This window comes from Squalius cephalus (genome assembly GCF_949319135.1).
Source record: "Squalius cephalus genome assembly, chromosome: 6".
Taxonomy (NCBI): Eukaryota; Metazoa; Chordata; class Actinopteri; order Cypriniformes; family Leuciscidae; genus Squalius; species Squalius cephalus.
The window spans coordinates 10,159,444-10,185,709 of record NC_137127.1 but is presented as its reverse complement, the minus strand read 5'-3'; the positions used below and the strand labels follow the sequence as shown (position 1 = coordinate 10,185,709).

General features: G+C 37.6%; 1 long non-coding RNA gene across 1 annotated transcript in view; it reads right to left on the bottom strand.

The window, feature by feature from the left end:
- Positions 1-646: 646 nt before the first annotated feature.
- Positions 647-26,266, bottom strand: part of LOC307160830 — a 94,056-nt gene continuing 68,436 nt past the window's right edge. The window contains exons 3-4 of the long non-coding RNA XR_013821646.1: positions 4,345-4,425; positions 647-888 (exon numbers count right to left, since the gene is read on the bottom strand). This is a non-coding gene — a long non-coding RNA (uncharacterized lncRNA). The remainder of the gene's footprint in view (positions 889-4,344; positions 4,426-26,266) is intronic.

Genomic DNA, 26,266 nt, shown 5'->3' with positions numbered 1-26,266 from the left:
CCTAATTAAAATGGATGGTTTCCAAAAAATATTTAGCAGTACAACTATTTTCAACATTGATAATAAGAAATGTTTCATAAGCACCAAATCAGAATGAATGATATGTGATCATGTGACACTGAAGATTTAACATTAGGCGTGCATGTGTTGTCTGCTCCCACGGGTGTCTACTTATGTATACATATATATGTGTTAGCATGGCATTTGGTTTCCCATCCATGCTGAGAGTGATACTTCTCTTGTTTAACGTTTTTTTTCTCCTCTTTTGAACTTCACAGGTCTGCCGACTCCAATTTCCTCACAGTCAGGAGCAAGAGGGTTTTTACAGAAGCCCAACACCTGTTGTTTGTTTGGCTTACACAACAGCATGCGGCGTCACAGACAAACCTGTGGCACTTCCTACCTCTCTCCATCACACCCTGATCTCTTTCCCCCTTCATCTCTATTCAATCTCTGCCTCCTTTTCCATCTGATCTATCTATGAGTGCTTCATTTTTCTCTCTTTCTTTTCTCAAATGCTAAGATTATCAACTATAGTATATGTCTTTGTCAACCATATGAGCACATGAAACACATTTAGAGTTATACTGTATATACACACATGCAAACACTCTGACAAATTAGGTGCAGACCACTAACCAAGTGTGTTTCGCAGCCGCCCCCTGCAGCAGACTGTGACTCCCTGTGGCAGGCTGTAGGGTCGTGAAGGTCATGGGGTGGTTGGTCTGGGCCCAGCATCATGGGATAGCAGCACACACACAATTAAATTAGTTTGCACTTGGCACTCATTGCATCTGCCTCAAACCTGTGTATCCTGCTGATTTAATTTCCACTCCTCTTCTGTAGTGAGTCTCTCAACTGCCCCTTGATGACCGCTCCATCCACCTTCTACAGAGAGAAAGAGAGAGGGAGAGATTGCAAATACCTCACATACTACTTACTATACACACACTGTACTCCAAAATACTGCAAGCGCAGTGAAAATTTGGGCACATTTAGCTTTTGCTTCTCTTTCGTTTTGACAAAATGTGTAGTTATAGTATCAGGCCAGAATAAAATAAAAGTACACTTCAACGATAGTAAAATAGTTGAGCAAGAAATCCCTGGATTCATTCTCAACATGGTGAGCATTTACTGCAGATATTATGCTATTCACAGCTGGAATCAGCATCCAGAAATGTCAGATGTGCCCCGATGGTAGCCACGTTCAAACAAAAAAGCACATTTGTTTAGTGCATTCTCTGACTAAGCACTGTGCTGCACTTTACATTAAAGCTACACTGTGTACTTTTTTTAAGTTGATTCTTAGCAAAAAACACTTTGTTCTTTCAAAATTATATGTGCTCATTAATGTGTAATTACTTCTACCAACTAATCAAGTATTCTCGTAAGCGAAGAATCTGCCATTTAGAATACATACGAGCGAGTCGCTCGAATGGCGGCAGCCATGTTTCGCCTCCATCTTGAAAATACATCAGCCAAAGAGGGACATACCTGGAAATTCAAGCTTCGCCTTTTGCGTTTTTACACTCAGTGGCACTGTGACGAATGCGAGGGGGAGATTACTCGCGACTGCCGGCAGATTTGAAATAATACGGCCACCGTAGGAGTTAAAACGCCCTCGGAATGGGAGGGGCTAGAAAGTAATATTCAGTTGGTAGTCATAAACAATTTCAGATGGGAGAAAATCCTACACAGTGTAGCTTTAATGACTGGACTGCATTATTGTATTTTATTTTTTTATTTATAATTTTACTTTTTTCCTAGTTTTAATTGATTTTTATTATTTATTTGTCTTTTTTATTTATTTATTTATTCATTCATTGAATTTTAAATGGACTTTTATATGCCTTCATTTTTCTTTTTCATTATCAGGCCTACGGCATAAAGCAGTTTTTGAAATACTGAATTGAATTTAATAACACAAAATGCTTTACACAGGCTTGATAACAACATAACAAAAAATAAAACCTTCTTTTAAATAAAATAAACTCCCCTAAAATAAATTTGCCTTAAAAAAAGGGTTATTTCCAGTCTTTGAATATGATTGGTAAATTTGACTCTGAGAGACTAAGGGGTTAAAAACAAACATCTTTGTTCTGTAAATAGAAGAAATAGCTGATCAAATATTTATGAGTTGATGAGATATTTTTAGGTAAGTAGGATACAAATATTGGACTTTTACAAACCACAAACAACCATCAGGGTCAAGCAGTCTTCCCACATCCACACACGCTCATTACTAGTACGCAGCATGGAGAAAATGCTCCCTGCAGGCGAAGCTCTCCGTAGAAAAAAACCCTCTTTTGAACGTCTCCACATGCTCCCTGTGCTCTTCAAACTGATGTGTTAATGCAATATTGTCTGCAAATTCAAAACTATCATTATTTCACGGTTTTAAGGCAGCCGGGCAAAGAAAGCACGAGTGATGGAGGAGTAAGGGAGTGATGAGAGCAGGAAGGCGTTCCTGATCAAATGCATGGTGAGGGCGGAGGTGGAGCAGGATGCAGCGTTATGATTCCATTAATTGGGGGCTTTCTTGCAAATGACCTGAAAGCTGCAATTACCTTCCACAGAAGGGCTCCATTATGAACATCTCGCCCGTGACACACACACGCCTGAATTATTTCTTTATATTCCCAGTCATAGACTGCAAATGAGAATTCTTAGTCACATGCATTACTTGCACGGCGGTTTATATGTAATTGTCTGTATATTTACACCTTTAAACAAAACATTCACCCATTACACATATCATTCAATCACGCATTACTTTTTCTCCTGCATTCCCCCTCTATTCCCTCAGCATGCGCACACACTCCCTGGAACAGATGATGACATTAGTTGCGGGAGTTGGCTGGTCTCCAGGTGTCCCGGTGTTCTGTAATATTGTCACTCCCATATTTCACTTCTCCTGTCCCAGCCTCTGTTAAAGCAAACTCAATCAACCCCTCCTCATCCCAGAACCAGCAGTGTGTGCTTTTCCATCTCTACAATGTGAGGCTCATGTTTGCTTTGAATATACAGGGAGCAGGGTACACACACCAAAGTATACTGTCTCTCCTCGGTCGGTGAATGTATATATCACAAGCCGAATGTGACTGTGTTAGTCATCGAGGAGGCAAGAGCACATGTGCTCTTTGTAATCATGAAGATACTGAATTTATTGATATTTATACTCTGGGTTTGGGCCAATTGCCGAGCTCGGAGCCCTCCCCTCGGAGAAGCCAAATATGCATACTATTTACTATATCCAATTGTAAGTGCAAACTCATGAATTAGCATTTGAAGTGTATATAGGGTATCGTGGAGTAAAGGCACTATAGATGGATTATTTAACCAAAGATAAAAAATCTGTCCTCATTTACTCACTCTTATGTCATTTAAAACCCTTATAACGTTCTTTCTTCTCTGGAACACAAAAGAAGATATTTTTGAAGAATTATTTTTTTCATTCAATGAAAGTCAGTGTGGTTTAAAACAACATTAGACCTCAATGACCTTCACTGGATGAACAAACACATTGAAAAAAATAAAAACTTGTTTTGTGCTCAAAAACATGTTTCTTTCTGGTCTCAAGGTGTATGACAAATTTGTCATTTATTAAATACTGACGGAGCAACATGATTTGTTTAGAAATAAAGTATTAAAAGAAATGTATTCAGATTAAAAATCATATGAATGAAAAAGTTGAACTATAGTGATATAATGTAGAAGTACTGTATAAGGGCAATGGTGACAGGGCAAAATATGTTCCCTTATGCATATTTTTTTATATACAAATACTTGTTCAAAATGTACACTTCTATGAGCGGTGTACCATTCAAGTTTATTTTAATCACTTTTAGCACATTTTATAATGTTGCAAGTGTTTTTCTATTTTATTCTTCTGTTAGTAAATAAAGGCGTGCATCTTGGAATTATTATTCTAGTACAATCTCATTTCATAAATACATCTCCAATGTGTGGTCAAAATTGCATTACTTTGTCGGTTTCCGCCTCCTTCCTTAAATCAACGAACTTTGCTACACTCATGAACTAAATAGATTAAATGTTAAAAATCATTCAATTATAAATTTAAATGCATAAAAATGTAACTTTCTTCATGGATCAGGAAAACGTTTCAGTGCATTGTGACAAACAACATTTGCAATAAAATATAGTAACATATTCAAAGGTGAGCATTTTCATTTGAACCATCAATGTTAATCATGAAATGGAACACATCTGCTGTTCAATAGCCAGTGGCGTTTAGAGTGACTGTGCATCATTAATGAAGGTACATGACACACAACTGAACATCAGCTAAAAAATCATACAGATCAAAAGACTGTGGGGTTCTACCTCCGGTCCACTCCTGGGACAGCTTAGTGTGACCCCGTCAATCAAACACACCTGGTCTGACAGTCCAGCTGCTCTCGGTTTCTATGGGAACAGGGGATCTTGGTGAGGAGGGCATGCTCTGAAACAGGTGAGCATAGACACATTCACTGAGGGAAATCAGTCAGTTCATGCAACTGTTAATAAACCAATCAAACAGTCAGTTTCACCTTGGGATCATCACCTTAAGGGGACATATTACAGAAGATATTGATTAGGTGTACAATATTTAACCAGCCAATGGAATAATGAAAGAACTTCAGGTGTATGAAGCAGCCAGACGACCAGATAGTTCAGTCCAATTTGCTTAATAAAGAAGCAGTGTGGTAAGTCTGAATGTCAAGGGCAAAAACCTGACTATGTAGGACTGTGTGTTTGCTTGTACGTGGCATAATAGGAAAAAATGGCTTAGGAGACTTTTAAGCTGCAGGGAAGCCAGTCTGTTAGAGGCTTCCACTTAACCCAAACAGATGTTCAGACAACTGTGTGTGTGTTTTTGTGCATCTACATAATATGACCTCTGACAAAAGCATTTTGTGCTGATGCAGCTCTCTTGAAAGAGAAATTGTTGTTCCAGTAAAACCACGCCCCCATTTACACATTCTCAAACACACACCTCAACAATCTCTTTGGCCCTCTCTCTCTCTCTTTCATCACACACACAAACACTCTTTGTGTTTGCTGAAGAATATGGAAAATAAATGTCAGTGATCCCTCATCCCTTTACTCTATACGCATTGAGCTGTTGTGACAGTCTTTTAGTAGTTCTGCAATGGCAGCAATTCCAAACAGAATGAATAAAAAAAGGTTTAACAGCTTTTTCTCTGTTTTTTTTTTTCCACAACGGGTCACTTGTAGGACATGATAGCACCCAAATTGCTATTCCGCCACAACAACTGCAGCTGCTGAAGAATTTCAAGTTTTTTTTGAAGTTGTGCTGAAATACTCCTCAATCAAAAACTGTTTTAATGCTTTATGGACCACTGATATGCACTGAAATGCACCTTTCTGATACTTATTTTGTGATACTGTGTACCTATCTGATTAATTTTGGATTTAAATGTCAATTAAAATGTAATTTAAAAAAAATCAGCCATTTGTTTTTTTTATTCACTGGCAATCATATTTTATTAATTCAGTAGTTAGATTCAGAAATAGCAAAGTTGGTCAACTAAACTCCAATACATGCCTGTTTAAATTCTACATGGAAAAAAAATTCACAGGTCATCTTTGAGAACTCTTTTTTTTCTCCGTGACAGCACTGAGATTCAATGGAGAGCAAAGTTGGACTTTTGCTCTAGCCTTCTACTTCTCAGAAAGAAAACATCTGAGTAATCGCATGTATCGTATGTGTATTTCCTGTGGAATGGTAACAAAATATATCAGTACTGATGGTCAATAAATAAATTACAGTGCAACCCAGGCTATGCAATAAATATGTATTTCATGACAGGTTCCTGTCATTTATGTGATACACATTTAAATGTAAAAACATTCCAAAACTTGGAATTATTATTATAAAAAAAAATATAATTATCAGAAAAACTTAAGGGAGCACAAATTTACTTTGTGATTCATATACACCAAAATATGCACTTGGATCTTCAAAAAAGCTAACATTGCTTCTGTTTGCTGTCTTGGTAACCAAATAATTATTTTACACTACACAAAATAAGTCTTGAATTGAATAAAACCAATATGACTTATTAAAGGTGAAAAGCTATAGTGTTTTATAAATTATAAAACTGTCTGCTTTGTGTCATTTATAAATGATGTGGGCCCACTGATAATTTCCCCACAGGAACATCAATTTCTGGCAGCTCTGTTGTCTCCAGAGTTAGGGTTAATAATAGCACTTGCACCGTGGAATTCGTAGTTGATGCTAATGATTGTAGAGTTTTGCATGCTCTCTCCATTTGAGGTGAAGCAACATGATTTAGGAAATATCAATATAGCCTAAATGTTTAGCACATCAAATTTGTCCTTAAACAAAAACCGAAATGGTAAAAGGTTCACAATAACTCACAAAGAATCACTGGCAAACATATATGTCCAGATTTCAACAAATCAACTGTGCGTTTGAGAGAAAGGGCAGAGGGTCATCGGGAAGGCGGAGGTGTTACTGGAAGAGATCTATGAATAGCATGTGAAGGTGGGTTGTAAAGTTGGGTCATTTTAGGTCTTTTTCTTTTTTTTTGTGAATTGGTAAAACACAAGAGAGTGAGGTGGTGAGGAGAGAATTGAGGGATTTCAGCTGAGCTACGGTGGGGCACTGGGTCGATTTCATGGCAGGAGGATGCAGTAATTGCTCGCGGGGCCTTAATGAGTCCGGCGGGCCTGAAGCACAGCTCTTCATCCAAGAGCCAGACAGGTGGTCTGCTCAGCCTAATAGGGAAGGGACTGGCCCCCGATGTGACATTAAACCCAGCCTCTCACACCTGCCACCACGGTGTGTGTGTGTAAGCATCAGACAGGACTGAAGCAAGAGGAAGAAAGAGAAAGAAAACATTCAGTTCCTTAGTAATAACTCCCCTTCAAGTACCATTTTTGGCGGCCTGGCAACAGGAAGCATAATCTATATTCTGTCTGAACTGTGAATAGATACAATTTTATAAACTCGACTTACTCGCATAACTCGGCTGATATATCTTGTATCCTTTGTCCCAATAAAATAATTTTAAACACTTGAACAACATCATGCATTGTTCATCAACTTTTTATGGCTCATCATTAATGACTTTGTTCAACATACTGTATTTACAGTCCCTGTGGCTTTGCAGCTTTACGACGCTCTGAAATTTGAGCATAATAACTGATGTTGTTGGTGGTGCTCATTAACGGTGATCATCGTTAAGTAGGCAGGCTTTTCTCCAGTGAAATGTGCACCTCTACAGCTTTGTGGAGCAGTGGAAGTAGGGCATGACGTTAACAAATGTCACTAATGCATGCTGACAGACACCAGAGTATTACTCAGAGCCTGTCATCGCACAACACACACACAACACCAGGGGGACGGCCAATAGCAGAATCAAAAATACACAAACACACACATATTCACATTTGAGTGTAACAGGCGTGCATATGCGCTAGTAAATACAAATAATAGAATTATTACCATCCATTGTATCATTACATAAAAATTAAATAATTACTAGGGCTGTCAAAAGATTAATCGCGATTAATCACATCCAAAATAAAAGTTTGTGTTTACATAATATATGTGTGTGTACTGTGTATAATTATTTTGTATATATAAATACACACACATGCATGTATATATTTAAGAAATATTTGCATACATATACTGTATATATATTTATATAGTTTATATTATATATACATATAATTTTTTTTATATATAAATAACACATTTTTCTTAAATATATACATGCATGTGTGTGTATTTATATATACAAATTTAATTATACACAGTACACACACATATATTATTAAAAACAAACTTTTATTTTGGATGCGATTAATCTTTTGACAGCCCTAATAATTACATATGAAAAATTATATAAAAATGTGTTAAAAATATAAATAAAACAAAAGATATATATAGCAAAAATTAAAAGAATTATTAACTGTAGACTTATTAACTGTAATCTTTATTGAAAAATTGATCGCTGTAGGTCAGTGATGGGCTAGTGTTCAATGATATGGAAATAAAACATTAACAATATACTGACTTCTAAAGTGAAAGTATTTGTAGCTTAATGTCTATTCAATGATTTACTCATCTGCCAAAAATAATTTAATGTCTATGAATGATCTTAATTTGGGATATTTTGTAATTTTGACTAATTAAAATTCATTATGACTAATTTGATTAAAATAAAATAAATAAAACAAAAAATATAATCTAAAAAAATTTAATAAAATAATAAATAAATAAAACTTTTCAGGAGGGTACGTAAATATCTACATACAATTGCTGCTATGCTAATTTAGAATTACACACAAATGGTTTAAAAAGAACAACTATGCTGCTCTATCTATTGTTTTAATGCAGAGCTGCACATGCTTTGTGATCTTTGTAGTATAACAGACTGCCACAGGCTCTGTTATAGCAGACTCAGCCGTGGCACTCCAGCGCAGTGTTCTCGGGCGAGTCTAGGTGTGTGAGAATCTCTCTGCAGGTGTGCCCGGTTCAGCTCCGTCAGACCCAGCCGCCCTGTTTCCTTCGAGAGGCCGATCAACAGATGGCATCGTGAATCTGCCCTACAGGAGTGGCCTTTTCTCTCCCCCGAAAACCCAGCGCTTCACCCCGTCCAAACTCAGCCCCCCCGCTGCACGGCTTAATTACTGCCGCCACTCTCTGCTCTGTTCTCCCAGAGAGCCGACGGGCCGGAAGAGGGTACGACGTTAGGGAGTGACTCAGCTTAGCTTTGAGCAGTTGCTGAAATGGTAGGGGGTTGAGGGGGGAGCTGCAATCTGGAGAGGACTAGGGTGAGACTTTGCTCTTGCTGCGCAGAAGCGTTGCAGTTAGGGCTGAGGTAAACAAACAAAGCCACATGCAGAGAGAGACGTCTGTGAATGCGAATGTGTATGTGCAGAACGCTGCGTGTTTACATAGATTTCAGCCTATCTTTTACTTAACAGTTCATTGGCAACTATTTTCAAACCAACAAACAGACTAAAAAACACAAACATTAACTTGTGTGGGGCATTTTGGTCATGCTAGTTTTGCAGCAGTGGGTGCAGATATGTGTGGTGGGGACTGAGAGGTGCCTAGAGCTCAAGGCAGAACAGATGGAGCGACTGTAGCAGAAACCAGAGGCTCAAAGATGGGCGGAGCGCAGCAGCCTCTGCCAGCCAAATACAGGATGGAGACCCCCATACAGTCTTTGTGCCAGAGTGCATCTGCATTTGATTACAAACGTGAATATTTGTGAGTTTGGAAATAGAATTTGTCCCTAAAAATCACTCGCTTACAGATGGCTTAATAATTTGTGTATGGCGGTGTGAGTGAGCTTGATTCTCTAATGAGCATCTGGATGGGGCGTTTGATTGCTGCAGAGGCTCATATGAGTGTGTGTGTTTTGGACTGGGGAAGGAGGGAGGGTTAAGCTAAATGAGCCACATTAATAACCTGTGTCAGCAGGTCTAAAGAGCAGAAGTGCTCTGGATGACCAGGGAAGGCAGGTGAGGGAGCAAACAGTGGTGAGTGGTTTCACTCTTGCTAATTATGAGCAAGACTTTAGGTGGAAATCTATGCAGAAAAGTGCATATTTAAACAACAAAACATCTAGGATAACAAAATCATATAAAAACATGGGTGTATATTAATATTGATCCTGATCTTGCTCTGTGTCTTTGTATCAACAAACAGATTCTGAAATAAACAATATGGCTATTTAGAGCACAATGGACACAATAGTCTTTTATGCCCATGACTATATCTGAAAATACAACAACACTAACAATACAATCATACAAGATTCAATAATAAAGATGAGGTTTTAAGATAGATGTTATAGTGATGGGTTCATTCCTGTAGAAGCCTGTGATGGTGATAATGATAAAAGACAATGATGTTATTAATAACAATTACTAGTGTGTTTGCGTGTGAGTGATCTTGGCAAATTTAGCACTGATGACTCACTGGACGGATGTAACACCCACCTCAATCTGCAGGGGTCCCCCTGTCCTGTTTAAGAGCCCATCTCAACTATTCTTACATGTGTATGTGTTTGTGCATGAAAATGTGAATGTCAAAAATAAATACAAGTAGAAATAGAGGACTCTTCACTCTTTACAGCTTTAAAGTGTTCTCTACATTACTGTGATTCAGCACTTAATAACACTAGGCGTAGTTCCTCCAATAAAACATACATGTTAAAATAGCAAGTGCGCAGCACTGACAAGAACTACAATGTTACATTTCCATTGCAATATTTCAGCAATCAAACTGTGTCTAGTGATTTGGGTTGGCTAGAGATTCATGAATAAATCACCAAAAAGGTTAGCGAATCAGTCTGAATCATTTTGCCAGCTCAGTAGTAAATAAGCTCAATCATTCATTGAATCATTTAGACAGTAAATTTGCTCCAAACTATTCAGTGAATGATTCACCTTCTACAGTATATATATATATATATATATATATATATATATATATATATATATATATATATATATATATATATATATATATATGTGTATATGTATATGTATATGTATATGTGTATATATGTATATGTATATGTGTATATATGTATATGTATATGTATATGTATATATATATATATATATATATATATATATATATATATATATATATATATATATATATATATATATATATATATATATATATAGGCCTACATATATATACATATATACATTTTTATATACATATTTTGTTCTCCCACTTGGAAATCATGGAGGGGTCTGAAATTGTCATCATAGGTGCATGTCCACTGTGAGACATAATCTAAAAAAAAAAATCCAGAAATCACAATATATGATTTTTTAACTATTTATTTGTATGATACAGCTGCAAATAAGTATTTGAACACCTGTCTATCAGCTAGAATTCTGACCCTCAAAGACCTGTTAGTCTGCCTTTAAAATGTCCACCTCCACTCCATTTATTATCCTAAGTTAGATGCACCTGTTTGAGGTCGTTAGCTGCATAAAGACACCTGTCCACCCCATACAATCAGTAAGAATCCAACTACTAACATGGCCAAGACCAAAGAGCTGTCCAAAGACACTAGAGACAAAATTGTACACCTCCACAAGGCTGGGAAGGGCTACGGGGAAATTGCCAAGCAGCTTGGTGAAAAAAGGTCCACTGTTGGAGCAATCATTAGAAAATGGAAGAAGCTAAACATGACTGTCAATCTCCCTCGGACTGGGGCTCCATGCAAGATCTCACCTCGTGGGGTCTCAATGATCCTAAGAAAGGTGAGAAATCAGCCCAGAACTACACGGGAGGAGCTGGTCAATGACCTGAAAAGAGCTGGGACCACCGTTTCCAAGGTTACTGTTGGTAATACACTAAGACGTCATGGTTTGAAATCATGCATGGCACGGAAGGTTCCCCTGCTTAAACCAGCACATGTCAAGGCCCGTCTTAAGTTTGCCAATGACCATTTGGATGATCCAGAGGAGTCATGGGAGAAAGTCATGTGCTCAGATGAGACCAAAATAGAACTTTTTGGTCATAATTCCACTAGACGTGTTTGGAGGAAGAAGAATGATGAGTACCATCCCAAGAACACCATCCCTACTGTGAAGCATGGGGGTGGTAGCATCATGCTTTGGGGGTGTTTTTCTGCACATGGGACACGGCGACTGCACTGTATTAAGGAGAGGATGACCGGGGCCATGTATTGCGAGATTTTGGGGAACAACCTCCTTCCCTCAGTTAGAGCATTGAAGATGGGTCGAGGCTGGGTCTTCCAACATGACAATGACCCGAAGCACACAGCCAGGATAACCAAGGAGTGGCTCTGTAAGAAGCATATCAAGGTTCTGGCGTGGCCTAGCCAGTCTCCAGACCTAAACCCAATAGAGAATCTTTGGAGGGAGCTCAAACTCCGTGTTTCTCAGCAACAGCCCAGAAACCTGACTGATCTAGAGAAGATCTGTGTAGAAGTGGGCCAAAATCCCTCCTGCAGTGTGTGCAAACCTGGTGAAAAACTACAGGAAACGTTTGACCTCTGTAATTGCAAACAAAGGCTACTGTACCAAATATTAACATTGATTTTCTCATGTGTTCAAATACTTATTTGCAGCTGTATCATACAAATAAATAGTTAAAAAATCATACATTGTGATTTCTGGATTTTTTTTTTTTAGAATATGTCTCTCACAGTGGACATGCACCTACGATGACAATATCAGACCCCTCCATGATTTCTAAGTGGGAGAACTTGCAAAATAGCAGGGTGTTCAAATACTTATTTTCCTCACTGTGTATATATATATATATATATATATATATATATATATATATATATATATATATATATACACAGTGAGGAAAATATATATATATATATATATATATATATATATATATATATATATATATATATATATATATATATATATATATATATATATATATATATATATATACTGTATATATACACACACAGGTGCTGGTCATAAAATTAGAATATCATGAAAAAGTTGATTTATTTCAGTAATTCCGTTAAAAAAGTGAAACTTGTATATTATATAGACTCATTACATGCAAAGTGAGATATCTCAAGCCTTTATTTGTTATAATTTTGATGATTATGGCTTACAGCTTATGAAAACCACAAAATCAAAATCTCAGAAAATTAGAATATTACATGAAATCACACAGTAATTACACAGTAATCCCATGGTCATTGAACCAGGTTTTGGTTCTTTTGGCAGTGTGGGCAGGTGCAAATCCTGCTGGAAAATGAAGGAAGCATGAAGTGCTCTGAACATGTCCTGGTAGACGGCTGCGTTGACTCTGGATTTAATAAAGCACAGTGGACCAAAGTCCTCTTTTCTGATGAGAGCAAATTTTGCATCTCATTTGGAAACCAAGGTCCCAGAGTCTGGAGGAAGAATGGAGAGGCACACAATCCAAGATGCTTGAAGTCCAGTGTGAAGTTTCCACAGTCTGTGTTGGTTTGGGGAGCCATGTCATCGGCTGGTGTTGGTCCACTGTGCTGTCCACTCAACGCAGCCGTCTACCAGGACATGTTCAGAGCACTTCTTGCTTCCTTCAGCAGACAAGCTTTATGGAGATGCTGACATCATTTTCCAGCAGGATTTGCACCTTCCCACACTGCCAAAAGAACCAAAACCTGGTTCAATGACCATGGTATCACTGTGTAATTACTGTGTGATTTCATGTAATATTCTGATTTTCTGAGATTTTGATTTTGTGGTTTTCACAAGCTGTAAGCCATAATCATCAAAATTATAACAAATAAAGGCTTGAGATATCTCACTTTGCATGTAATGAGTCTATATAATGTACAAGTTTCACTTTTTTAACGGAATTACTGAAATAAATCAACTTTTTGATGATATTCTAATTATATGACCAGCACCTGTATGTATTATATATATATATATATATATATATATATATATATATATATATATATATATATAAAAATAGATATGCAAATAATTAATTTAAATATATTTATATGATTGATGTTTAAAATACACTGCAAAGTTTGGGGTCAGTACGATTTTTAAATGTTTTAGATCACCAAGGCTGCATTTATTTGATCAAACATACTGTAAAAAACAGTAAGATTTCTGAAATATGTAACAATTTAAAATAAAGTTTTTCTATTTTAATATATTTTCAAATGTAATTTATTTCTGTGATGGAAAAGCTGAATTTTCAGCAGCCATTACTCTTCAGTGTTACATGATCCTTCAAAAATCATTCTTATTTGCTGATATGGTGCTTAGGTAACATTTCTTATTATTATCGATGTTGAAAATACGTTACTGACACCAAACTTTGCATCAGACACTTGAAGAGATACATTTGTTGACTATAATGGGAGCAATCTACTTTTATTTAGCATTTTTACTCCACAAGTTTTTGTTTTGGAATCCAAACTTGCGAGGACTTCATCAAACATCAATTCAACACAAGCAAGTTTAAGAGGGTGGTGGAGAGCACATTTCCACCCTTTTTGTGGTGGAAACATGAATAAATGGATCCAGGGCACCAGATCCTGCACCAGCACCCTCACAGAGGAAGAGGGGTAGGGTGTGCCCACTTAAGTTACTGTGTCTCAGATCACTACATGAAGGAAAGGCTTTTAGAAATCCAGTGTCAGAGTAAGTGGAGGGGATGGACTCGGAGCCCACCTCGATACCCATCTTTGATGTGCAGTCCACCTGTGCACACACAGCTGCTTAGTAGATGAGGAACATGATGTTGAGCTCTGTGCGGATCAACACCTGTGTTTCTGATACAGGGCAAGAGAAACCTGGGGTATAAATGTAGACACAGTGAAGTGAGCCAGAATATAGATGCATTAAACACGCAAAGAGAAGGCCATTCAAGAATCAGAATTATAAACTAAAGGGCATTCTTTTGAGAAGAGGGTCAAGGTGTTGAGTGGCTCTGGAAGCACATCCCTCAGATGTTTAGAGGCCGAATGAATCTTAGTCACTCTCCTGCATCCATTTTGCTAATTAGCCTGAGGCTATAGCAGCTCACACACTATGTGATCTTCATCTAGAGATGCAGTAGAGGTCAGAAAGGATGCTGTGGATGGGGAATCATTTGCATTCCACTCAAGTGTGTGTGTGTCTGACAGAGCAATGAATAGAGGGATGCTCAATGAAAAAGTGAGTGTTTCTCTCACAAACTCACTTAAAGGAATAGTACACCCAAAAATTGTCATTGTTTATTCACACTTTGTGAATGTCCTTTGAACCATATTACTTTTTACTTCCTTTTCTTCTGCCCAAATCATTTTTGGAGCACCGATGGTGCGATGGTCATTAAATGTATTTTTTTGGCACTGATGACTGATGCTTTCAAGCTTTTAAAAGAATGCAAAAGCACCATAAAATGTTGTGTGCTGTACTTCACAGATGAACCAACACATTATGACCAGCTGCCAAATATGTTGTTGGTCCTCCGCGTCCCGCTAAACAGCACTGACCTGCCAAGGCATGGACTCTACTAGACCCCTGAAGGTGTCCTGTGGTATCTAACATTAGCAGCAGATCTTTCATGTACATGGTGGAACCGTAATAGATTAGACTTGTTTGTCCAGTACATCCCACACTTTAATCAGATTGAGATCTGAGGAATTTGAGGTCAGGGCAACACCTGTAACTCTTCATCATGTTCCTCAAACCATTCCTGAACAATGTGTGGCAGGGCACAACATCCTGCTAAAAAAGGCCACTGCAGGCAATACCATTGTCATGAAGGGGTGTACCTGGTCAGCAACAAACAAATGTTTAAAGGCAGGATAGGCAGGTTTTTTCTAAAAAAAACTTTTTCCCAAATTTGTTTAAACTGTCTTTATATACCAATACATAATTAAAATGTAAGTACTCTGAAAAGAGAGTATAAAAATCAAGTGTCTGTAGTCCTCTCAGGGCTGCAATAAACACAGCTACTTATTCCATTCACTCCCTTCTGGGCTCCTTCCAAAGCCAGAGGGCGCGTTTGCCAGCGCCGAGCGGAGAGGAGCGCAGTGCCTGTAGTGACATCATGTCAGAATCACATGTAATAAAATACCTAACTTTATCATTATGACCCTTGAGGTCCCTCAGTTGTCGCCACCACTGGAAAGCCACGCCGATATTGACTCTCGTCTGACTTCTTGCTTTATCCAAAGACATTTTGGTCATAGACTTTTCGAATACTGTCTTCCTTTTTTTGCCTTGTTTGCCTTCGCTGACTGTATATGCAGGTACTGGGAATTTTGACTGCTCTTTCTCTGCCATAATTGTGATTCTTCCTAGCTTCCGTGCCTCTTCCCCTCCTCGAGTCAAACGGGTGCGCGCATGTGGGCAGCTCCTGTAGCAGCAGGGGTGGTAGCCATGGTAGCGAGGGAGAGTGACAGTCGCCCAGCCAATCATTTCATTCGTTCCGAATGGAAATAAGTAGCTGTGTTTATTGCAGCCCTGAGAGGACTACAAACACTCGATTTTTATACTCTCCTTTTCAGAGTACTTACATTTTAATTATGTATTGGGTATATAAAGACAGTTTAAACAAATTTGGGAAAAAGTTTTTTGGAAAAAACCTGCCTACCCTGCCTTTAAATAAGATGACCAATTAACGTCCACATGAATGGCCGGACCCAGGGTTTCCCAGCAGAACATCGTCCAGTGCATCACACTCTCTCCACCAGCTTGGCGTCATCCAACAGTGCATCCTGGTCCCATCACTTCCCCAGGTAAACAGCGCAAACATACACAGCCATCCACATTATGTACAAGAAAAACAGGACTCATCAGACCAGGCGTCCTTCTTCAACTGCTCCAAATTCCAGATCCAATGTTCATGTACCCATCGCAGGTGCTTTCGGCGGTGGCCATCATAGGGACTTGGTCTGCAGCTACACAGCCCTATATGCATCAGGGTGCAATGCACTGTGTCTTGTGGCCTCATTCCTCCCATTACGATCATTAAAAAAATGTGTGACTTGTGTTTGGTCCAGACTAGCCTTCAGGATAGCCGCCATTGCCCTTGCGCATTGAGAAGCCTTGGGAGCCCAACACCCTGTCACTGGTTTGTGGTTTGTTCCTCCTCAGACCACTGTTGGTAAATTCTCACCACTGCTGACCAGGAGCAACACACAAACCGTACCTTTTTAGAGATACTCTGACCCAGTAGGCTGACAATAAAAATGTGGCTCATCAAAGACGCATGGGCGACAAGTTACTACGATTTCGCTAACTGTTCATTTCTGTCTCATTGAATCAATGATCCGGTTAAAGAAGTGAACAGATTATCAGACAATAACAACCTACATTTCAGTCTTTCTAACACAAAGCTGTCATATGTCCTCAGAAGATTTGGAATATTGTCAAATCAATAAGTCATATGGACACATTTATGATACCTTTGTGGTGCTTTTGCATTGTTTTTGAAATTTGAATGCCTCAGTCCATGTACATTCTAACTGATTGAAAAAGAGCGAACAGCGCAATTCTTCAAAATTTCTCTATTTGTGACCACAATATAAAATTATTCAAGTTTGGGATGACATTAAGGTGAATACATTCATTTTCATCTTTAGAGGAACTATTCCTTTAACCAACCTATTGTCTTTTTTTCTCTATCTGTTCTTGTAAGTTCTCTCTGTACTCTCATAAGTTCTGCCGATCTAAAGAAATTAAATAGAGCCCTCACCAAACATCTCAGCTACCGATAACAATTCTACCACATTACAAAGAGAGAGAAAGGAGGATGAGAACATAAATGAAAGATAAATTAAAGCAGGAACGAGCGTGTGAGAGAGCAATAAAAAGCCTGAAGCAGTCGCGTTCTTGCACTCATGAGCCATGAATGACAGCTATTTGTAGTAGATAATATCCTCAGGCAGGCTAACACCCAGAAGTACATAAAACAAACAGCAAAATGATATGCTTATGTCCCTTTCAGCAGCAATATCTATCTGAAAGGCCACTGTATTTCCAGTCTGAAGATAAGATATATATTGAAATGGCAAAAAGCAGAGAATGAATGTGTTTGAACACTGGACTCACTACTTTAAAATGATCTTCCAAGCATGCATTCATTTTAAAGTATTTATACACAGAATCCTGTCTCACCTCACTCACTCACAATAACACGCTAGCTTACACACAAACACACAACGTGATAAGATAATGAAAGCAGCCTCTGGACCATATGGCGTCTGCCACTATTCACTGCATCTTTCTTAACATGTTGAACAGGAGCACTAAAATAACTTGCATACGACAATCACACGCTCATTTTGCTAATAGTTAATGGCGTCGTTCGTGAACAACAGACTGTCTGTTTATTAAAGCAACATTATGAAGTGAGCTATCTTGAGATGGGCAGAGAGGAGAGGTCTGTCACGGTGTACGTGATAGATCCAGTGCCGCAGTCCAGCGCACCTGTTTATGTGAGTGGGGGGCCGAGAGAGGGATGGGGTTTTTCGGGGCTCGGAAGAGTCTGTCTAGTATTTGACATGACGCATTCATCAGGACCTGAAAACTCTAACATACAGTATCACTGGACCAACATTAACCAAAGTTTAATGTTGACCAACAAGTTTACCAAAAAATTTAAATTTTGTCATAATTTACTCACCGTCATGTTGTTCCAAACCTTTTTTGTTTGTGGAACACAAAGAAGATATTTTGGAGATTTTACAATGAAAGGATCCAAACCAACAAACAAAATATTTTAATGTTTGTGTTCTGCAGAAAGTTTTGGAATGACATGAGGGTGAGTAAATGAGAGAATTTTTGATGAAATTATTCCTTTGTCTAACATTTTGTTTTCTTTGGTCTATAGATTGGATATGTTCCATATTTATGAGAAATATTTATTTATAATGTATGCATCATTCCAAAAAAACATCATAAAAATTATTGATGTTTTTTAATGCATAGCTTTTCCATCATTTTCTGTTCCTTTATCCTCATAAGTCCTTTTATCCAGGCAAAAAGGGTGATATACTGACATCAATTCAACAATGAGGGTGATATATTGACACCAGAAGACCCATCCCCCACACCAAACCTTGTCTTTCTTCTCAATATGTTCCTTTCCAGTGGCTATCATGGTCTTTAATAAATGGCTTTAATTTAAAACAGAGACCTTGAAGTGTGTGTGTGTGTGTGTGTGTGTGTGTGTGTGTGTGTGTGTGTGTGTGTGTGTGTGTGTGTGTGTCTATAGCTCACTTTCTTTATATGCTTTATCTCTCTTTAAGGTGCTTTGAGGAATCTATGCACTCCCATCATCGATTAAATACTCTTATACACATACATATAAGAAAACGCATGTTGTTTCCACTCTAAGTGTAAAAAAAATGGAGCTATATGTTTGCAAAATTATATTATATGACAACTATTCACAACACCATATTGATGAATCTAAAAAAAAAAAATAACAGGACACATACAATTAATTCCCCAAAACACTTTTAACAGACTCTGAAAAGCATTACATTTGTATAAAATGTATATAATTAGTAGAAAATGCACAATAGATTGATGGCAAGTCATGATACAGGACCTTTAACTTGGTATAATGTACTGTGGTTGTACTGTATCAACATGTTTTGTCATAGCACAGCAGTTTTATCCTTAAACCCACTTAAATTATAACCACAAACATAAAATAACATAATATATATATGTACATGGAGAGAATATATACTAGAAAGAAATACTCCTGTTTCTGTGTAGTTTCTCATAGACACATGTTCTTTTTCTTGTTTTCGCTTTTTCTTGTTCACTCAACTTTTGTAAATACGTTATACTAACTTAAAATAAGTTGCCTGTGATACAATTTTGTTTTACAAAAAGCAAATTAAAGAAATGTTTTCAAAACGATCTGTATAGCCAATAAGTCAATAAAACGCAATTTTAATTAGCCATCATCATGACAATTAGAATTTCTATTAAAAGATATAGTTTTTGAAAAGTTTCACGTACAGACGACAATTTTGTCAAAACGATTCCATATCTCACATGTGTCTCAATTTGTGTTTCAAATTGTGGTTAGATTTGTCAAGGTACAAAAATTAATAAAAGTCAGGGATTTTAGAACTTAGAATTGCTCAGAATAATTGAATTAGAAATGTTTGAGCAATCCTATCCACATTCATTCACTGTAACTGTATGCCAACAACTGTCTCATTTATTTAAGGGATATTAAGGAGAAAAACCTGAGACTTAGATGAAACGGGTTTCCTGAGCTATGACAGAGCAACCTTTTGTATGAGCAATAAAAATTCATCTGGGGCAGTTATTCTGGTAAGGAAGAAAGTAAATGTAAATGCATTTGCAAATAAAACACTGCAATATTGCCATTCAATATTAATGTCATATAATAGAAATCCTAAATTAAACTAGACCATGTTGTGCATACTATAGCAGACTCTTTGTCAAACACTGACATATATCAAATCCACTTTACAAATGCGTGTATAAGCGAATGCAATGCGTGGCCTTCAGAGGTGGCAGTGTTTTATCTATGTTGGGGTGACAGGGAGTTTTAATTGACAAGGCTGAAGTGTTTCAGCCCCACTGGAGCACAAACAATAACCACAATAAAGACAGAGTGAGCCATAAAGAAAGGCCTTGTTTTCTTTGATCATTCTATTCCCTGGGTGTGTAGGCAACACTGTGCAATAATGCAATAACTTAGATCTCACAAACGCACACCTGTGCCTGTAGCATTGAATGACACATGGAAAAATATTCATGTCTCCTTTAATAAAAAGAAAAAAATAGACAGATACACTGAGGATTTTGAAATAAGTCGACGTGGATATTTTACCTCCTCGTCCATTACCATGCGAATCTTATGCAGAACTGAAATTTCACTCTGAAATACGCACGTGTATTAAGGGCACGGTGGACAAGGTCAAAGCTCTTTTCACGTTGTGTGTGTGTGAGTGGGTTGTGTGTGGGTGTGTGCTATTCTACTGGTCTGGGTGTGAAAAGGCCTGACCATACAAAACTGTGGGCACTCCAAGGACATATAAAGAAAACCTTTTATATAAACTTTCCATTGACATTACAGTTTGATTTCAGGTTCTCTGATGTACAAAATGAGAGGAAAATTTGACGTGGCAACTAAACGGCAAGTTATACTGTACAACACATCTGTAGCTGTAGATCATTGTGAGCTAAATGGTTTCTTAAAACTCTGAGAAGCCATGCATGTAATAATACACTTTTAAAGATTACTCATATAGACATTAAAGTGATAGTTCACCCAAAAATTTTGTCATCACTTACACACCCTCAAGTTGTACCAAACCTGAATGAGTTTCTTTCTTCTGCAAAAGAAGATATTTTAATTTAACTGAATAGCCATTGACTTCCATAATAGGAAAAAATACTATGGAAGTCAATGGTTACTGTCAACTGTCTGGTTACCAACATTCTTTAAAATAATGATTTATTTATACTTATTTTGTGTTCAACAGAAGAAAGAAACTAGAACAGGTTAGGAACAACTTGAGGGTGAGTAAGTGAAGATTTTTGGGTGAACTATCCCTGTAATAGCGGACAAGTGCAATGTTTCTGAAATTTATAAACAGAATATATATGAAATCATTAACTGGGTCATTAGAAACTGTAAATTTATATTGCTGTCTATACTGTAATTGTAATTGCAAACCCCACTATGCAGCTGATATCATTGGTCAACATAACTTCAAATTTAACTGATTCAAACTGAGTTCAGAAAAATGAGGTATGGATCCAATCGCTACAAACAGTGATGCTATCTATCAGGATGTGCAACAAAGTATGGGGTTTCATCATATCTGCAACCTTGTCCATGATTTCGAGTTCTCGCTTATAGATAATATATAAAAGAGTACCACTATGAGAGAGAACTCAAAATCATGGACAAGGTAAATACTAGATTTTCTTAAAAGGGGCATGTCAGTTTTGAACGGGGAGGACAAGACTTTGAGTAAATAATGATTTCTTTAAGATTTTCTAGTCTGATTTTCACAGAAAAGTTATTTGCATACAATTTTTTGGTCAATTTTTAAAAATTGTAGAAGAAAGTAAACACTTAAACACACTTATTATAGATATCTGCTTGTATATTTATATTTCAAGTTCTTATACAGGAAAACCAGAGTACTAAACATTCTAGCAATAGTGTTACAAAATGTTGTCTTTCACTCATACACAATCAAAATGCAAAAAACTGGACTTCAGTGTAAGAGGAAATGAGGGGGGCAGTATTCCTGCTCAATTTATTGTGTAGTCCTCATTGATTGTGCTGTTTTCAAAGAATTAGGAACGACTTGGTGTTCAAGGCTCGACTAAACCTACCCATTTTATACCCACAACATTTGTTACATAAAAAGAAAAAAATGCAGTAGATATGAACAAAAATAATGATAGAGATCAAAATCTGGGTCAAAATCTCCCACAAACGCATACAAAACAACAAAAGAGACACCTCAATACACACATTTCACACTTTAATAACAGCTAACTTTCTCTTTATTTTTTTCACTTTTTGTCCCTTAAAAAAGCTTCCCACACTTTCCAAACACACCTCTTTCTTTAAATGTCTGCCAGCATTTCTTCTATCGAGTCCACCCAAACCTAACAAAACCCACACATTCTCCTTCTGTACCTGCTGTAATCTTCTAAGGGGCCGGGCTGCTTCTCTTCTTCTGATTCGACCCCATTACTTCACACTTTTCTTCAGGTTTAGATGCCAAACTAACGCTTACTGCGCAATAACAACATCGTTTCCTGTATCTGACAACAGAGGAGCCGCAATCACGCAGAAACAGCCAAGGGATCAACAGACAGATCCGCATCATTAATATTTTACTAATATGACAGTATAAAGTGATGTGAAGGCATCACTTTTAATGAGAACAGACAAAAGCATGTGTATAGAACAAAGAGCTGCGAGTGACGGAGACAGAGGTTTTAGCGAGACTTGAGGTACGTGTGCCGATACGTGTGTGTATGAAGGTGGATGATACAAGAATAAAAAGAAAAGACAACTCAAAGCTGGCATAGTAGGGTAATTTGTTAAGATCACAGACCCTTAGGGGTGAATTCACTTAACAGCTGTGCCACTTTTGCGCATGGTTACTAAAAGCACCCGCAAGATTGAAAACCATGCAGGCTCAAACTTGTTTTTGGCCATGTTTGCTCTGTTACTTGATTCTTTTAGGCTGTTTTTTAGATCTAGATCCTTAGGAGCATCCTCTGGATCTGGTTTATTTTCTCCCTTAGTTTAGTTCCTTTAGTATACACACAAAAACATGTTTGATTTTAAGTTAACTCTGGAATGTTGAAACTGAAAAAAATAAACAATAGTGATTAACAGAAAAAAGCCTACTTTTTAGTACTTATATACAACTAATATTAATAATAATAATTTAAAAAATCCAATTTTAGTGTCAAATGATGGGATCATTTAAGTAAAAGATACATTTAAAACAATTCTTGCAAAGGGTTTGTCTTTTTTAAAGGCGACATAAATGCTATCCATTAACTGGCCTTAACTATACATTAAAATGTAATACTAAATAAACAAAATGTGGTAACATATTTCATTAATTAATTTTTCATAAAATACTGACAAAACACAATGGGTCTCATTCATGAAACATTCGTAAATATACGAGTAAATATGTGAGTGATTTGCGCGTAAAGAAACCTTCCCGAAAACTCTTCTCCTGATTCACAAATACTTCGTAAACGTCAGATGTGATAGTGAAATGTGTGTGTGTGTTAATGAATTCCAATCAGTCGTAAATGGGACGCGCGTGCACGCTCATTCTCAATTACCATAAATCCCGCCCATTAAATCCGACTGACAACTATATATGGACATCATATTATGACACCAAACGAAGGATTTCAACATGTCTTCTCAAAAGCGAAAGAAAAAGAGAAATTTCTCAGATACAGAAATTGAAGTTTTATTATCAGAAGTTCATTCAAAACGGCACATTTTATTTTCAAGCGTACATATAGTGGCGTATCAGGTCCTAAAAAAAAAGGAAGCTTGGCAGCATATTACAGATGCAGTTAATGGAGTTTCATCTGTTAATCGAACAGTCCCAGAAGTGAAAAGAGTCCCAGCCCTATTGAAAGCAATAAATTATTTGATTAAAGGGTTCCGTTTGCAGATGCTATTACTGGCTCTCATAATAAAAGTAAAAAGAAAAAACGTATGTAATTACTATATATAATATTGTTTCAAAATGCTGTGTAAATATGTACCCGATTAAGGTGAATTAAAATGCAGCCTTATTAATGAGCAAAACGTTCGGATGTTAAACGCACTATTTACGCGTGGCTGGGAGCAGGAGTAGATTTCTTTCGTACCAACTAACATTTGGAAAATACGAACATTTTAATGAATCCGAAAATTTACGCCAGAGCCACTTTACACACGATTTACACAAAAATTCGTTCTGCTCGTGTTTCATGAATGAGCCCCAATGTGTATCTTTAGCAACACACTGTCAAATGACCAACCAATCACTAACTACACTGATTGAACTCTTACAGTTAGTAAGCTGCATGTGAGCAATTCACTAAAAGTAGGCCTAATTGACTCATACTTGTCATATGTTCCGGATTCAGATCACACTGGTTGTGATGTATGTGATTGATTCACTAAAAAGAACTGACTCAAAGTCATTAGTTCAGGAATTAGACTACACTGGTTGCATTTGAGCAGATTTGCGTTTATGCTAAAAATGCTGCATTTTCGACCCTTACACATCTGGACAAGTGCTCTGTATCTAGCATCATTGCACTTTAAATGGATTGTCCAAAATGAATGTTAATGCCAGAAAAGTGGGCCTCTCTATACTGCACACAGGCATCACACAACTTTTCATCTGCACACACCTCCACTCAGTGGCGATTTCTTTAAGACTGCAAGGGAAGCTCGGCTTCCCCTATAATGTCAAAAAAATAAATGGTCAAATAATATGTACTATTGTATAAACATTTTATTGACTAAAATGCGTTAGAAAACGTTCGTCTCAAAGACGAGTTCGTTCAGAATCAGCTACATACAGCAGGTCGGCTGACTGACTCGATTTCCTTCTCATACATTCCCGTAGCGTCAGTGCATTTCCCTGTTGAAGCCCAACTTCCATTGACTTCAATGGAGCTGCTCCAAACAGTTTTTTTCAGCGCTTCGAAACTAGATGGTCATTGGATAAATGCTGCGATTATGTCCCGCCCATGGAAGCTCAGCTTCTCTGGGGGTGAACGGGGAGTGGGCTGGCCTGGACTCCGGGCTTCCGTGTGATGATTGGAGGGTCTGTCGAAAGGCTGTGTCTCCTTTTGATTGACAGCGATTTCATACAATAAAAAGTCGCTGATGTTGAAGCTGTTCGAGCTCAGTCCCATCGCGGATTTTTCAAAGACAAACTGCTGCAACCTATTTCTTGGTATTTGCTTGTCGAAATTGCTAGCCAATTTTTATAATACATTTTACACAATTATACATTTATACCTTTATTATATTATTACTTATTATATTTTTTATATTATTATTATTAGTAGTAATAATTCAAAAATAATTCAAAAATATCTTATTAGTAGCATTATTATTATACTTTATTATATTATTATTTCTACCTTTATTATATTATTACATTCATTTTTCACAGAGCATTTTCTTGAAAAGGAACATAGAATTTACGTATAAATGAATAATTTTTATGATGTAGGCCAAAAATGAGCTTCCCCTCTTTGAAAGACCAGCAGCCGCCACTGCCTCCACTGCCCCCAAATCACATTGGTGTTCCTTCTGTGCCAGTATGAGGGTGTGAGATGTGTAGATTAGGCTAGTACAGAGAACATTAGCAGAGCAACACAAGACACAAATTAGACTCCATATCTCTCCTAAATGTCAATGTAGAGCATGGCACGAGCTGGCTCATCCATGACTCCACTGGGGCCGTGTGTAGACCGGGCTTGCCTGATTCAGTGGCCTCTCCCCTCCACCACCACCAGCAGCTTAATTGTCAATTGTTGCAGCTTAATAATGTCCCAGCTGTAGCTCTTGCTTTTACTGACAAAACATGCAGCATTAGTTAGTGTGAAGAAATGTGCTCACCCTGGCAAACTCTTCTTTACATATACCCAACTTTCTTTCAGGGTTCTCAAGTCTCACGCATTGGCCGTGAGACACACGCAATTCAACCAGTTCACACGCCACACCGTGTATTTCTCATGCTGAAAAGGCAATGCCAACCAAGTTGTCCTGCAAGCTTTATATATAACGTTGTATACGAGGCACAGGCACACAAAGTGAAGTTTCCTGCCGCCAGCACGTATCTCGGCCAGACTGCGTTCGTTACTAGGCAAAATAACTTAGATGCGCAAACACACGGAAGTTGACGGAACATTCTCAGCCACCATACGTTCGTTACTAGGTAACCAACAACATCGCGCGAACACACGTCGTGATGGAGAAGGTAAGTTGGAAGAAAGCTCGTCTAACATTTTTAGGCTAGAACATTTAACAAAACCAAAACTAGAAACAGGTTGGCTCTGGACGGAACACTGTCATCCATTATGACAGTGAAAATGTCTGGCATCGAGCCACAGTGCTTCAAGTGGGAGCCCCCTATACCCCTGTTATCAAGGCATCAAAATGTGCAACAAACACTTACAACACAAAACACATTTCATAAGCTGGAGTGTGTACTCTTGTGTA